The 14,768-nt window shown below is 48.4% G+C and overlaps 1 protein-coding gene across 2 annotated transcripts in view; it reads left to right on the forward strand.

Moving 5' to 3' along the window:
* KANK4 (KN motif and ankyrin repeat domains 4) overlaps positions 1–14,768 on the forward strand; it is a 184,591-nt gene that overhangs the window by 18,655 nt on the left and 151,168 nt on the right. The window contains exon 1 of one of the 2 annotated variants that reach the window (XM_088447861.1): positions 14,361–14,414. The exons of the other annotated variant lie outside the window; for it this stretch is intronic. The gene's annotated coding sequence lies outside the window, so the exon portion shown is untranslated. Of the gene's footprint in view, positions 1–14,360; positions 14,415–14,768 lie in introns of those variants that run through there. 2 annotated transcript variants of the gene reach the window in all.

Raw genomic sequence — 14,768 nt, forward strand, 5'->3', positions numbered from 1 at the left:
GGCTGGCACTCGGCGGCAAATGACTCCATTGTCTCCGGGAGTTCCGCCACTGCCGCCAGCCGGGTTGAATCCGTGTTCAACTCTTCTTGTGACTAGGGTTGAAATGCCGGGTCGACCCGGCTTATATCAACCTTGCCCTTTCACACTGCACAGTAACCCGGGTTATTGCCAGTAGTGTGAAAGGGGTATACGTTTCAATGTTTAAAATGTTGACTGGTATTCTCCCAGCCGGCCCTACAGGACCACCCCCATAGGGACCATCATCTTCCTATAATCTCCACAGACACTTTTAAGCCTTCACTTTAATAAACATTGAATTCTAAGTTCCAAAGAATGACAATAACTAATAACATTTTCCCTGTACTATAATGAATAAGAGCAATTGCACTGTGTGGTTGGCTAATATTGAAAAACAGGGACATATATTTAAAACCTGGAACTGCCCCTGGAAATTAGGGACAGCTGACAACTATAATGCTGTCTTGCCCATATCTGTATCGTAGAAGAGGATGTCAGCAGTTCCTGGGTGACTCACAAGCCTACAGACTGCTAATGCCATGTATCACATCCAGTGCCCACAAGCGGGAACACAATCTGTGTCTTACTAGTCTCCCTCTGATTACAGCACGTGGGATACAGCCTGCACAGGATACTCTCCGGGGTTACAACTATACCTACAGTGGAGATGACCCTACATACTCTGGGTACGCAGTTTTTATATTCTATTTGCCCATCCTATATCCATTTATTTGTATAATGACCTGCCTTTAACTGAGTCTGTCATCACCCCTCAAAACCCATCTGCTGCCAACCCTGTCTCTATTCTGTTTAACACATGGGAGGGAGGGGGATTGTGCAACTGGTTTACATTCTGAAATACATGTAGGATGTGTGTTATTTGTGCTGATTTCAGAGTGGAATCCATGGATTATATCCCATACCACTCTGTAATTACGGGTTTCACTCTCTAAAATGTGGTATGTTATGTATTCCAGTTTTCCACAATACACCACAAGCAGTTTGACATTTTCTCAAACCCATTCATTAAAGAATTACGCTTCTTTTTAGATGTAAAGAATGACATATATTCTACAATGGTTAAAGGGACCTGACCGTAGGAGTTTACAATCTAGAGCAGAGGTTCCCAACCTCGGTCCTCAAGACACACTAACAATTCCTGGTTATAGTGATATCCATGGTTGAGCACGGATGAATAAATCAAAATAACTGAGGTACTAATTAAGTCACATGTGCTCAAGTATGGTTATCCTTAAAACCTGGACTGTTAGTGTGCCTTGAGGACCATGGTTGGGAACCCCTGGTCTAGAGAAAGAGAAAGTGGAATGCTGAGATAATAGGGACTAGAGCACAGGTTCTCAAACTCAGTCCTCAAAATCCCAAATACTGCATGTTTTCTAGATCGCCTCACAGAATCGCAAGTGAAATTATTTGCTCCACCTGTGGATCTTTTAAAATGTGTCAGTGAGTAATGAACACACCTGTGCACCTGCCAGGAGACCTGGAAAATGTGAACTGTGTGGGGTCCTGAGGACCGAGTTTGAGAACCACTGGACTAGAGGGACTGGGTGGTAGCTGGCAGTGCACAGAGGGAGTAGCATCAGCTGGAGGTGGGATAGGCTGTAATGAAGAAGTGTTTTTTTTATGTTGAGTGCGTGCATGAAAGACTGAAGGCTGTAGGAGGGTCTGGTCAGGCATGGTAAGGAGATCCATAATGGGGCACAGGACGGGGAGAAGTCTTGGATGTGGCAGTGAGAGGGAGGCGTCAACCGGCTGTAGACAGAAGTAAATAGTGAGAAGCAATGTCTTCTGAATCTGAGCTGGTCAGAGATGAATGAGGGGGTGGTGTTGGTGAGCAGAATTAGATTATTGTGGTTATGGGGAGCACGTGTATAGATTTGCAAAGAGGTCCAGGGTATGTGAAGCAGCCACAGAGAAAAATCAGAAAAATTGGGGAATAGACAGTGAGGAGAAAGCCAGATACAAGGAGTAGTCGAGCTGAGAGATAATGATAAATCCTGAAAACATGGCCTGTTGGGGAGGTTTCTCAAGCTCGGCATTAAGCTGGGGACATACACATTAATATCAGGCCATTGGTCCCATAACAAGCCCAATGCTCATACAATGAAAATCAATTGCATTTGCATCAGTCAGATGTTGGTAGGGTGTATGTGTGATTGTTCTAATACACAGGTTCTCAAACTCTGGGCCTGATTCAGAGCTGAACGCTCTGACCAGAGCGCTCGCTCTGAATCAGGGCCCTCCTACCTTTTTTTGGAGCGTCCTCATGGACGCTTGCATAGCTGTGGGTTACCACCCACAGCTATAGCGAGCGTCCATGATGATGGTCGCGATGGTCTTGACCATCGCGACCATCGGGCTTGCGACGGAGACCCTGTGGTAGGGTCTCGCTGCCGCAAGCCCTGGAGTGATTTTGGCTCTATCAGAGCCAAAATCACTCCCACTGACATCACTAGTGATGTCAGTGGGGTCGGCTTGAGACGGCAGGCGTTCCCATGGGAACGCCTCCGTCTGGCAGGCACGCCCCCGACACGCTCACCAAAGGGGGCGTGCTGTCAATCAACATCGACAGCACGCCCCCTTTGGTGCGAGACCCGGAGCGATGGTGAGCCCGTCGCTCGCCGGGTCTCGCGCATGCGCATGACGGAGCTCCCTCCGTCGTGGGCATGCGCAGTGGGGAACATCGACCCGCTTGTGAGCGTCCTGCCGCTCGCGAGCGGGTCTGAATGACCCCCAGAGTCCTCAGGACCCCAAACAGTGCATGTTTTCCATGTCTCCACACTGAATCAAGTGAAATAATTAGCTCCACCTGTGGACCTTTTAAAATGTGTCATTGAGTAATGATTACATCTGTGCACCTGCTGAGTGACCTGCAAAACGTGAACTGTGTGGGGTCCTGAGGACCGTGTTTGAGAGCCATTGCTCTAATAGAAAGCGGAAGGGGCCTTCCTCCCTGCCCCATGCACACAGAGGTCAATTCTCATCTCTTATGGCCTGGCCTGGGGTAGCTGCCGGCTTTTCTGATGGGCGAGGTGGCCAGCGTGACCTCCTTTTACACAGCAAACTGATCTTTTATCTTAAAGAAAAAAAAGCAGAACAACCAAAAAACAACTTTGTTTGTTCATCACTAATGATAGTATGTGCATGTCAGCATTTCAGGACGCAGCACAGCCAAGCACAAAGCAGATACGACTGACAGAATCATTTATCCCAATCAGTGATATCGTTTATTGGAAACAGCTAAACAGGAGCAGAGTCTGCTTCTCATTACCTCTCGCTGTATTAGGCATGAATACTCACACTTGCTCCAACAGACTGCTTTCACCTCTGTTACTAAAGGCAGCTATACACTGTGCAATAAGATATTCGGCTAACAGGTAGACAGTAAGCAGGGCTGGTGCAAGATCTCACTGACTGCACCCTAGGCAAAGCTTTAGCCTAGCCACCCCCTCCCCTATCCCCCCTGGGATCCAGGTGCCTGGAGAAGGTGCATCGAAGCTCTAAGGGGTGGCCATAGTGGTGCCCCTTGGGGGCAGTAATTACAACAGCCTTATACACATGCCATCCCCGGATGAAGCAGTGGGGCTGCAGCACAGCCTGATAGCAGCGGCTGTGGCTGATTATACTTCCAAACGCTGCCAGTGCAACGTAAAAGGAGGATGTATCGTACAGGGACACCCTTCAGTTTTGTTGTTTGATGGTTAAGCACTAGGAGGAGGGTGAGGGTTAGAGGCTAAGGTTAGGTTTAGACGCTTGGGTGAGGGTTAGGCTAAGGTTAGGTTTAGACACTTGGGTGAGGCTTGGGTTAGGCACTAAGGATAGGCTATGGTTAGGTTTAGACGCTTGGGTGAGGGTTGGGTTAGGCACTAGGGTTAGAGGCTAAGGTTAGGTTTAGACACTTGGGTGAGGCTTGGGTTAGGCACTAAGGATAGGCTATGGTTAGGTTTAGACGCTTGGGTGAGGGTTGGGTTAGGCACTAGGGTTAGGCTAAGGTTAGGTTAATGTTAGGTTTAGACACTTGGGTGAGGCTTGGGTTAGGCACTAAGGATAGGCTATGGTTAGGTTTAGACACTTGGGTGAGGGTTGGGTTAGGCACTAGGGTTAGGCTAATGTTAGGTTAATGTTAGGTTTAGACACTTGGGTGAGGCTTGGGTTAGGCACTAAGGATAGGCTAATGTTAGGTTTAGACACTTGGGTGAGGGTTGGGTTAGGCACTAGGGTTAGGCACTAAGGATAGGCTAATGTTAGGTTTAGACACTTGGGTGAGGGTTGGGTTAGGCACTAGGGTTAGGCTAATGTTAGGTTTAGACGCTTGGGTGAGGGTTGGGTTAGGCACTAGGGTTAGGTTAATGTTAGGTTTAGGCACTTGGGTGAGGGTTGGGTTAGGCACTAGGGTTATGCTAATGTTAGGTTTAGACACTTGGGTGAGGGTTGGGTTAGGCACTAGGGTTAGGCTAATGTTAGGTTTAGGCACTTGGGTGAGGCTTGGGTTAGGCACTAGGGTTAGGCTAATGTAACGTTAATGTTAGGTTTAGACACTTGGGTGAGGGTTGGGTTAGGCTAATGTTAGGTTTAGACACTTGGGTGAGGGTTGGGTTAGGCACTAGGGTTAGGCTAATGTTAGGTTTAGACACTTGGGTGAGGGTTGGGTTAGGCACTAGGGTTAGGCTAATGTTAGGTTTAGACGCTTGGGTGAGGGTTGGGTTAGGCACTAGGGTTAGGTTAATGTTAGGTTTAGGCACTTGGGTGAGGGTTGGGTTAGGCACTAGGGTTATGCTAATGTTAGGTTTAGACACTTGGGTGAGGGTTGGGTTAGGCACTAGGGTTAGGCTAATGTTAGGTTTAGGCACTTGGGTGAGGCTTGGGTTAGGCACTAGGGTTAGGCTAATGTTACGTTAATGTTAGGTTTAGACACTTGGGTGAGGGTTGGGTTAGGCACTAGGGTTAGGCTAATGTTAGGTTTAGACACTTGGGTGAGGGTTGGGTTAGGCACTAGGGTTAGGCTAATGTTAGGTTTAGACACTTGGGTGAGGGTTGGGTTAGGCACTAGGGTTAGGTTAATGTTAGGTTTAGACACTTGGGTGGGGGTTGGGTTAGGCACTAGGGTTAGGCTAATGTTAGGTTTAGGCACTTGGGTGAGGGTTGGGTTAGGCACTAGGGTTAGGCTAATGTTAGGTTTAGACACTTGGGTGAGGGTTGGGTTAGGCACTAGGGTTAGGCTAATGTTAGGTTAATGTTAGGTTTAGACACTTGGGTGAGGGTTGGGTTAGGCACTAAGGTTAGGCTAATGTTAGGTTTAGACACGTGGGTGAGGGTTGGGTTAGGCACTAGGGTTAGGCTAATGTTAGGTTTAGACACTTGGGTGAGGGTTGGGTTAGGCACTAGGGTTAGGCTAATGTTAGGTTTAGGCACTTGGGTGAGGGTTGGGTTAGGCACTAGGGTTAGGCTAATGTTAGGTTTAGACACTTGGGTGAGGGTTGGGTTAGGCACTAGGGTTAGGCTAGTGTTAGGTTAATGTTAGGTTTAGACACTTGGGTGAGGCTTGGGTTAGGCACTAGGGTTAGGCTAATGTTAGGTTTAGACACTTGGGTGAGGTTTGGGTTAGGCACTAGAGTTAGGCTAATGTTAGGTTTAGACACTTGGGTGAGGCTTGGGTTAGGCACTAGGGTTAGGCTAATGTTAGGTTTAGGCACTTGGGTGAGGGTTGGGTTAGGCACTAGGGTTAGGCTAATGTTAAGTTTAGGCACTTGGGTGAGGGTTGGGTTAGGCACTAGGGTTAGGCTAATGTTAGATTTAGGCACTTGGGTGAGGGTTGGGTTAGGCACTAGGGTTAGGCTAATGTTAGGTTTAGACACTTGGGTGAGGGTTGGGTTAGGCACTAGGGTTAGGCTAATGTTAGGTTTAGACACTTGGGTGAGGGTTGGGTTAGGCACTAGGGTTAGGCTAATGTTAGGTTTAGACACTTGGGTGAGGGTTGGGTTAGGCACTAGGGTTAGGCTAATGTTAGGTTAATGTTAGGTTTAGACACTTGGGTGATGCTTGGGTTAGGCTAATGTTAGGTTAATGTTAGGTTTAGACACTTGGGTGAGGGTTGGGTTAGGCACTAAGGTTAGGCTAATGTTAGGTTTAGACACTTGGGTGAGGGTTGGGTTAGGCACTAGGGTTAGGCTAATGTTAGGTTTAGACACTTGGGTGATGGTTGGGTTAGGCACTAGGGTTAGGCTAATGTTAGGTTTAGGCACTTGGGTGAGGGTTGGGTTAGGCACTAGGGTTAGGCTAATGTTAGGTTTAGACACTTGGGTGAGGGTTGGGTTAGGCACTAGGGTTAGGCTAATGTTAGGTTAATGTTAGGTTTAGACACTTGGGTGAGGGTTGGGTTAGGCACTAGGGTTAGGCTAATGTTAGGTTTAGACACTTGGGTGAGGGTTGGGTTAGGCACTAGGGTTAGGCTAATGTTAGGTTTAGGCACTTGGGTGAGGGTTGGGTTAGGCACTAGGGTTAGGCTAATGTTAGGTTTAGACACTTGGGTGAGGGTTGGGTTAGTGTTAGGCACCAGGGGGATAGTTAGGATTAGGCTAAAACCCTGTGCACCTATTGTCTGTTGACCATTTGGTGTTGACCTATACATTGTCGACCTAATACATGTGACTTGTCTTTCTCTTACACCACACCATCTGTCCAATCAGCCAATAATCGTCTGCAATTATCAGTTTGTTGGGCATGAGAAACCTTTCAGCATGCCCGGAAGAAGCAATAATTGCTGACAGTCACCATCGGACAGATAGACCAGTTATCTGACAGTGTATGGCAATGTCCGATAATTGGTCTGTCTGTCTGATGGGGAGTTTAATCTCAAGGTGTATGGCCAGCATAAGAGATATGTCTGAGGTTCATCCACTAAGAAAGTGGTATCTTATTTCTCTGCCTGGATGGGTCCGGTAATGAGTGCTATGTATAGCATATGTCACAAATATAGTATACACATGATATGTAGTATGGGTCTGATTTTCAGAGTAGTACGTTGTTCCAATGTTTACAGAGTTGAGCGATTATCAGTAAAATGCGTCAGAGTACATTACCGTAGTCGCTTACAGCGACTGTACGCGCTGATTGACGGACCATTTACGGGAGGTAATCAGTACTATTACTATCAGTGGGATGTCTCTTAGTAATCAGTACTATTACTATCAGTGGGATGTCTCTTAGTAATCAGTACTATTACTATCAGTGGGATGTCTCTAAAGCTGGCCATACACGCTACAATTATCTGGGCGATCCGCCCGATATTTGCAGATCGCCCCGATAATTGCAGCGTGTGGGGGGGCGACTGAGGGTTAAATATTGCTCGGTCGGGCATGCCGGATTGTCCAGCATGCCCGTCCGATGCGATGTTTACCGGTAAACTGTCGGCCGCATCGGGCTGTGTATGCCCAGCCGTGGCCGACAGACAGACATTTCCTATGGAAGGAACAGGGAAATGTCTCCTCCCCCGGGGGGCAGAGCGCGGATGTCGGGCTGATACACTGTGAGAGAAATCTCAGTGTATGCCGGCGACATCTGCGGCTGGTAGCCAGCCAGATAAAATGTCTGTCGGTCTGACAGGCATTTTATCTGGCCGTGTATGCCCAGCATAAGTAATCAGTACTATTACTATCAGTGGGATGTCTCTTAGGGCTCTATTTATTAACATTATTTTTACTAAAATAAAGTGAAAAGGGGTGTTTTCACACCCTTTTCACATTATTTTAGTTTCACCTGTAGTTATTACAGGGCAATTGGAGTAGAATTAGTAAAATTCTACTCCAACCCCTAATTATCACTTATTTTTAGTAAAGCAGATCGCATTTCCCATAACGGTAATGGGAAATGTGATCCGACCATAGTTACTAAAAATAAATTGTAAAAAAATACCGGGGGAAGCACTGTGATAATAACGCCACCTGGAGGTGGCGTTATCCAGGGTCTCCCCCGGTTACCGGGCTCCCACTCTGCTCTAACGGGGGTGGGGCTTAGTGCCGGGGCGGGGCTTAGCGTCGGTGGGGGGTAGCAGCGACGGTGGGTCGGCGCATGTGCGGGCTCTTAGTTGCGGTATTTTTTCAGAAAATACCGCGACTAGAGTGCAGATGGGATCCGCAGGGACAGAGCTTTATCGCAAGCTCTGTCCCTGCAAGGGATTTATAGTAAATCCCTGTGATATTGCCTGAATTTGCAATGCGAATTCACTCGGTAATATCACACTACAATCCGCATTCAATATGCGGATTGTAGTAAATAGAGCCCTTAGTAATCGGTACTATTACTATCAGTGCAATGTCTCTAAAGTTGGGCATACACTATACAATTATCTGTCAGATACATGTCCAATCTGGCTGGTTGGAATGAGAACCTGGTAATGTATGGGAGCAAATGACAGTCGATCATATGGTTTTAAACACTGAAAAAGGACAAAAAAATAGTTCAAATTGGTTACATTTGTGTGTTTTAACCAATTTGTCTGAACGACCATTTTTGTCTGTTCTCCAGTGTTTGTGAGCAAATGGACGATTGTCATTTGCTCCCATACATTACCAGGTTTTCATTCCAACCAGCCAGATTGGACAGATATCTGGCATAAAATTGTATAGTGGATGCCCATCTTTATACCGTTTTTATACCTAAATTCCGGATCAGACCCAGAATTTAGCTGGTACCAACCCAGGAGATTCCCTAGTTGGCGCCGTTCACACCAAAGCTAGGTCTGCAATGACCCAACCAGGGGCGTTTCTAGAGAGGAGGGGGCCCGTGTGCAGTCTCCGACACCGGCCCTCTACTCTCCGCCCGGCGGCCGGCAGCGCACTGAGGTGTGCGCGGCCAGCGCCGGAGTTATTGACTAGTCGCTAGAGTGTGCCAAGAGTCTATCGTGTATGCACAGGTCGCGGCAACCATTTTCCCTGTACTGCGCATGTGCAAACGATGGCAAAAAATGGCCACCGCAGCGGTACTGTACTGTATAACTGCCACTATAATGGACTCTGCATTGTATAACTGCCACTATTGTGTTATATAACTCTGACGCTTTGCACACTAGCCAACACTATTGGCTACATGTTTGATTAGCTGCCACCTGAACGGGCTCTGCTTTGTACACTAGCAACTGCATGGTAGTCGTGAGGGGATAGGCAAGTGTGGGCCCAGTTGTCTGTTTTTGAAGCCTGTAGGCAATGCCAGGATATCTGTTTGTGTCAAACGTTGCGTCCCTGGTTCCTAGTCAATTCTGAAGCAATTCCTAGTAAATGAATAGTTTGCATTCTCATGAATAACGGTTCAGTAACAACATGACTGTCTGCAGTGTGTGCAGATGACCGATACCCTTTAATTTTTATCTGGCATCAATCACACATTGAAATGTACAGTTTGTGTTATACAGCTACTGCATGTGTTATGTTGCTATGTGTTATACAGCTATGTGTTATGTACTGTAGCTATGTGTTTGTGCACATATTAAACATGCCTTGTGTTTCCTCTGTGGTATTTTAGATACATTATTTATAATCACTGTTTATTGACAACCGTTTGTTAAAGACAGTGAACTTCAGTTGAAACATTGCTATTTTAAGGCTTAGTTCCTCATCCTCCCATCTGCATTTTCTAGGTTGCCCTCATAGTCATATGTCTTTAATCAGACCACACGTTCGTCTCACATCCCCTGTAGCACATCAATCAGTATGCATAAAGTGAATGAGTTGGAAACTTGTCCCTTGTTCGTGTTGTTGAAAGGTCGCTCACTGCAGGTGAAACAGTATAAGCTAAATTGCAGGTTGCCCCTTATATAACAATGGGATGACACTTGGGGACAAAGTGACGCTGATGGAATATCGAGGGAGGTTTGCGGCTAGATCCTCTTCAGCTACAGGACCTTGACGTCATCAGTTACTATGTATGTGGACATTCGCTCGCCACCGGGCCAGAAGCGTGGCGAGTGAAGGAAGCCCGCGTGGGTAGAAATTTCTACTATTGGTGGCCGAATACTACAGTTGAGACAAAATTGCAGCACTGTCAGGGCATGGAACCGCACTTCTGCCCTCACTCGACATCACATCCGGGGGAACTAGGATCAACCATCTAGGTAGGTAGGAGGTGACCCAGGAAAGAACAGCACTTTAAATGGCAAGGGAGGGCTGTAAAAGTAATTACTTCACAGAGCTTACACTCTAAGGGTGGGTACACACTAGAACGACCGGCAATCTTGCTGTTGGTCAGGGTGATTACCCTTCGCCCCAATCCATGCAGGATTGCCGGTACACACTAGGAAGATTTAATTAATGACGGAACAATCACTCTTCCTTCTTTTAAACATGGCCCTACATGTGATATCGTGTGATTGGTCGTGCAGCATAGGCAATCACAGGATATAGCATGTGACCTGCGGGAGTGCGCAATCGGGCATACACACTGCACGATATGCCCGATTTGTTTTTCTGATTTGCCCAAATCGGGCCGATATCATGCAAGTGTGTACATACAGTGCGTCTGATTCAGAGATGGACAATAATGCGATCGCAGCGGCGATTTCACACAGAATGCAACTGCGAAAATATAATAGTTCCAAAGACTACCCGAGTATAAGGACACAAAACCGCTGCCTTCTCATCTGCGTACAACGTCGCTTACCTGCGTAAATGTCCGTAACGTCAAAGCACATCTAGCGCCCATCTTTCCCTGGCAGCAGGTCTTACTGCAAATTATCAACAAATCTAGATCACCAGAATCCTAGGTAGGCAGGATGTTGTACATGCCACAGACAGCACTCGGATGACTTGGAGCTCCAAGTCGCTGTCCCCATCTTGGGAACTTGGCTGTTCCTCCTTGGTGAGCAGAGGCCCCCCGCCTTGCGTGCACCGTTGGATGGTAGAGATAAATTGGATGGCATCGTCAGGATGTGATCCTGGTGAGGGTTCCTTGTTAGACCCTTGTTATAATTGTCACTGGGACACAGTGGCATAACTAGGGTATTTGGAGCCCAGGGCAAATTTGAAAAAGGAGCCCCCCCCCATGTGCGCGCGTCGAAGGCGCGCGCGGCAAAAAAATGGGCGTGGTCACTTAAAAATGGGGCGTGGCAACATGACACACCCCTTTATTTTCAAACTGAACATTCCTATCCATATGCACCTTAACCCCAGTAGTACCCCCAGTATGCAGTTGTGGTCCCTCTCATGCAGGCCCATAGTAGTGCCCCTTATACAGTATCCCCAGTAGTGGTCCCTCTTATACAGCCCCCAATTAGTTCCCCCTACTCAGTACCCCCAGTAGTGGCCCCCCCAAATGCAGTGCCCCACGTAGTGTTCCCCCTTATGCAGTGCCCCCAGTAGCAGTCCCCACAATGCAGTGCGCCCAGTAGCGGTATCCCCTTATGCAGTGCCCTTTTAGATAGTGCCCCCAGCAGTAGTCCCCCCCATGCAGTTTTCCCAGTAGTGGTCCCCTTATGCAGGCACCCTGTAGTGATCCCCCTATCTAGTGCCCCCTGTAGTGGTCCCCGCAGTGCCCCTAGCAGTAAGCCCCTTATATAGTGCCCCCAGCAGTAGTGTCCCCCCCTCCCATGCAGTGCCCCCAGTAGTGGTCCCCCTGATGCAGGCTCCCAGTAGTGACCCCCCCCCTATCCAGTGGTCCCTGTAGTGGCCCTTCCTATTATTGCCCCATTAGTGGTCCCCCGAGTGCAGTGCCTCTAGTAATACTAGGCCCCTTTTAGAATGCCCCCAGTGGTAGTCCCCCCCCCCACGTAGTAGTCCCCAGTAGAGTAGCCCCCCCCCAGTAGAGGTCCTCCCAATGGCACCCCTCCCCCGTTGTGCATATAGGTTTAAAAATAAATATATATAAAAATATACTTACCTGATTCCACGCTGCTCCTGTCCGCGATGCCGCTCCCGCCCTCCAGTCCGCCCGGGCTGGCGCGCTCAGCACTATGGGACTGACGTCATGACGTCATGACATCAGTCCCATTACCCACTGCAGGAGCCGGACGGAAGTCCGGCTCTTGCAGTGGGTGCTGCAGCAGTCAATGAGAGTCTATCTGACTCTCATTGGCTGCTGTTTAACACACGCATCGCCGCCAGCGCTGGCGGCGATGCGTGTGTTATGCACAGCCTGAGCCCGCCTCCTGGCGCTATTGGGCAAGCGCTCAGGGGGAGGGAACGGGCTCAGGCGTGCAGCACAGGACCGGCGGTGGAAGCCTAGCGCCGCCGGTCCAACGGCGCCCAGGGCACGAACCCCACTCGCCCTGCCCTAGTTACGCCACTGCTGGGACAGTATATCAGGTGGCAGATGGATAGACAAAATATATGTGACGTTTGAAATAAGGTTATGATGATGCATGGTATCCAGTTGGTTCCTCCTTGTAAGCAGTTAAGGGGTACTCATTGGTTGTCCTTGAAATAAGATGAGATGGTACAGATGATGGACTTGCTGGGGGACCTCGCGTGTGCAGCAATCTTTGACGAGTTCCCGGCCCACGGAATGGCTTATAACATTGTCGATGTTGGCCGAATGCGCACGACGGAGGGATCTCCGTCGTGTGCATGCGCGAGACCCAGCGAGCGATGAGGAATACGTCGCTCGGGGTCTCGCACCAAAGGGGGCGTGCTGTCGACAGTGACTGACAGCACGCCCCCTGTGGTGGGCGTGCCGGGGGCGTGGCTGCCAGACGGAGGCGTTCCCATGGGAACGCCTACCGTCTGAGTCCGGCCCCACTGACATCACTACAGGGCTTGCGGCAGTGAGACCCTACCGGAGGGTCTCGTCGCAAGCCCGATGGTCGCGATGGTCTTGACCATCACGACCATCATCATGGACGCTCGCATAAGCTGTGGGTGGTAACCCACAGCTATGCGAGCGTCCATGAGGCCGCTCCATTTTCAGGTAGGATGGCCCTGATTCAGAGCGAGCGCTCTGGTCAGAGCGTCCGACTCTGAATCAGGCCCTCAGTTGGAAGGGCGCAGCATACATATCCCATGGAATATTTGGTTATTGGGTTTTAAATCCACGGCAGTTGGGGGCACCTGATTGCCAGGTATACCCATCTCCTTAGGCTTAATGAACTACAAGTGAAATACTTTGTACTGAGAATTTTCAGGTGGAGTAGTAGCTCCTTGGGTCATACTTACTACTGCTGTACTAGCTCTTTCTCTCTGTGTCAGACCAAGGGCCTGATTCAGCAAGGATCGTAAGTAAGTATTCACTCGCAGTTGTCCGTTGTTGCGTCTCTGCGTGTGTGTCTCAATTATTATTAGGGATGTGCGCCGGAGCATTTTTGCCGGATTTGGATCTGGTTCTAATTCGTCGTCCGGCTTTGGATTTGGATTTGCCAAACTGCGGTGACTGGCTTTGGATTTGGATTTTTTTACAAAAATTTACAAAAAAGCTAAAATCACATAAACTGGTCTTTTATTTTCTTCCTAGAGTATTATTAACCTCAATAACATTAATTTCCAGTCAGTTTAGACCACCTCACAGCTTATAATATTGTTTTCAACATTATTTTCCAAAGGTTGCAGTGAGCTGACTGGTTACTAAGCGACAGAGCAGCGGCACAACGACACAGACACCACAGTATAAAGCACATCTATGTGTCATGACGTCTCTCCCTTTACCCACTGCAGGAGCCGGAAGCTCTGGCAGTGGGCGCAGCAGCCAATGAGAGTCTGTCTGACTCTCATTGGCTGCTGAAACGCACACATCGCCGCAGTGCCGGCGGCGATGTGTGTGTAACTGTGCAGTGCGGACTGCACTCACTGTGGTCTGCACTACACTGGCTGACTAGGGTGGGCCTTTACTGTGGCCGGTGGGCATTCCCCCCCCCCCCCCTGCGCCGCCGGTCCCACAGTGCCCGGGGCACGAGCCCCGGCGGCCCTGCCCTATTTACGCCACTGTTCATAGGGGTATCTGATACAGGTATTTTAAGCAGTGGGGGATATTTAAACAATGGAGGAATAGTGGCCTGGTTAGATAACATGTTCCTAGTGTTTTCCTTGTTGCATTACAGCATTACACTGCCAAAGCGCTATTTAATCTGTCTTACATCAAAGAGAACAAAATTAAGAATCATATTTTACAATTATGAGTGGGAGCCACAGTCTTTACTCTTTTAAGAATTGCATTGTATAGTTTCCTTTCCAGGAGGTTTGGGAGATAAAGCTTTTCTGTTTTAAGGAAGGACAGTGCAGTCAGAACACACTGGGTAAGTTTCGCAGAAGGCAGATTTTTCATACTCCTTAAGAAAGACGTTGTCAGCATCTGGCTGATCAAGTAAGAATGTAGGGACATCCCACTCCTAGTCACTTACACACAGAGCTACATATACAGTCTGCAAACCTGCAGCAACCAGGCGGCCACACATTCCCAAGGTAAGGCAATGCGATCCGCTCACACGTTCTTCTCTGTTTTATTCTTTCCCATGACAGAGGAGAATGAGAGTAGGAGATTGTGAGGCTAGCTGTGACTGTTCCTGTGCCTTCTATGGACTATCAGGGTAGACTACCCAGCTGTTTCCTTGCAGATAAACCGTTCACTGCTGTCACCCACCCACCCCTATTCCTAGTAAATTCCTATATGGCTTTCCCACCTATTGAAAACAATGAATTCACTCTGAAAATAGGAAAGAACGTCACATCTTTGTATTGGCAGAATAATTGTACGTGTTTTCCCAGAGCCAGAAATCAAATGTTCTCACCCATAGAATGATTTCCACTGTCGAAGGA

Source organism: Taudactylus pleione, unplaced genomic scaffold, assembly GCF_031769625.1.
Source record: "Taudactylus pleione unplaced genomic scaffold, aTauple2 ptg000442l, whole genome shotgun sequence".
NCBI lineage: Eukaryota > Metazoa > Chordata > Amphibia > Anura > Myobatrachidae > Taudactylus > Taudactylus pleione.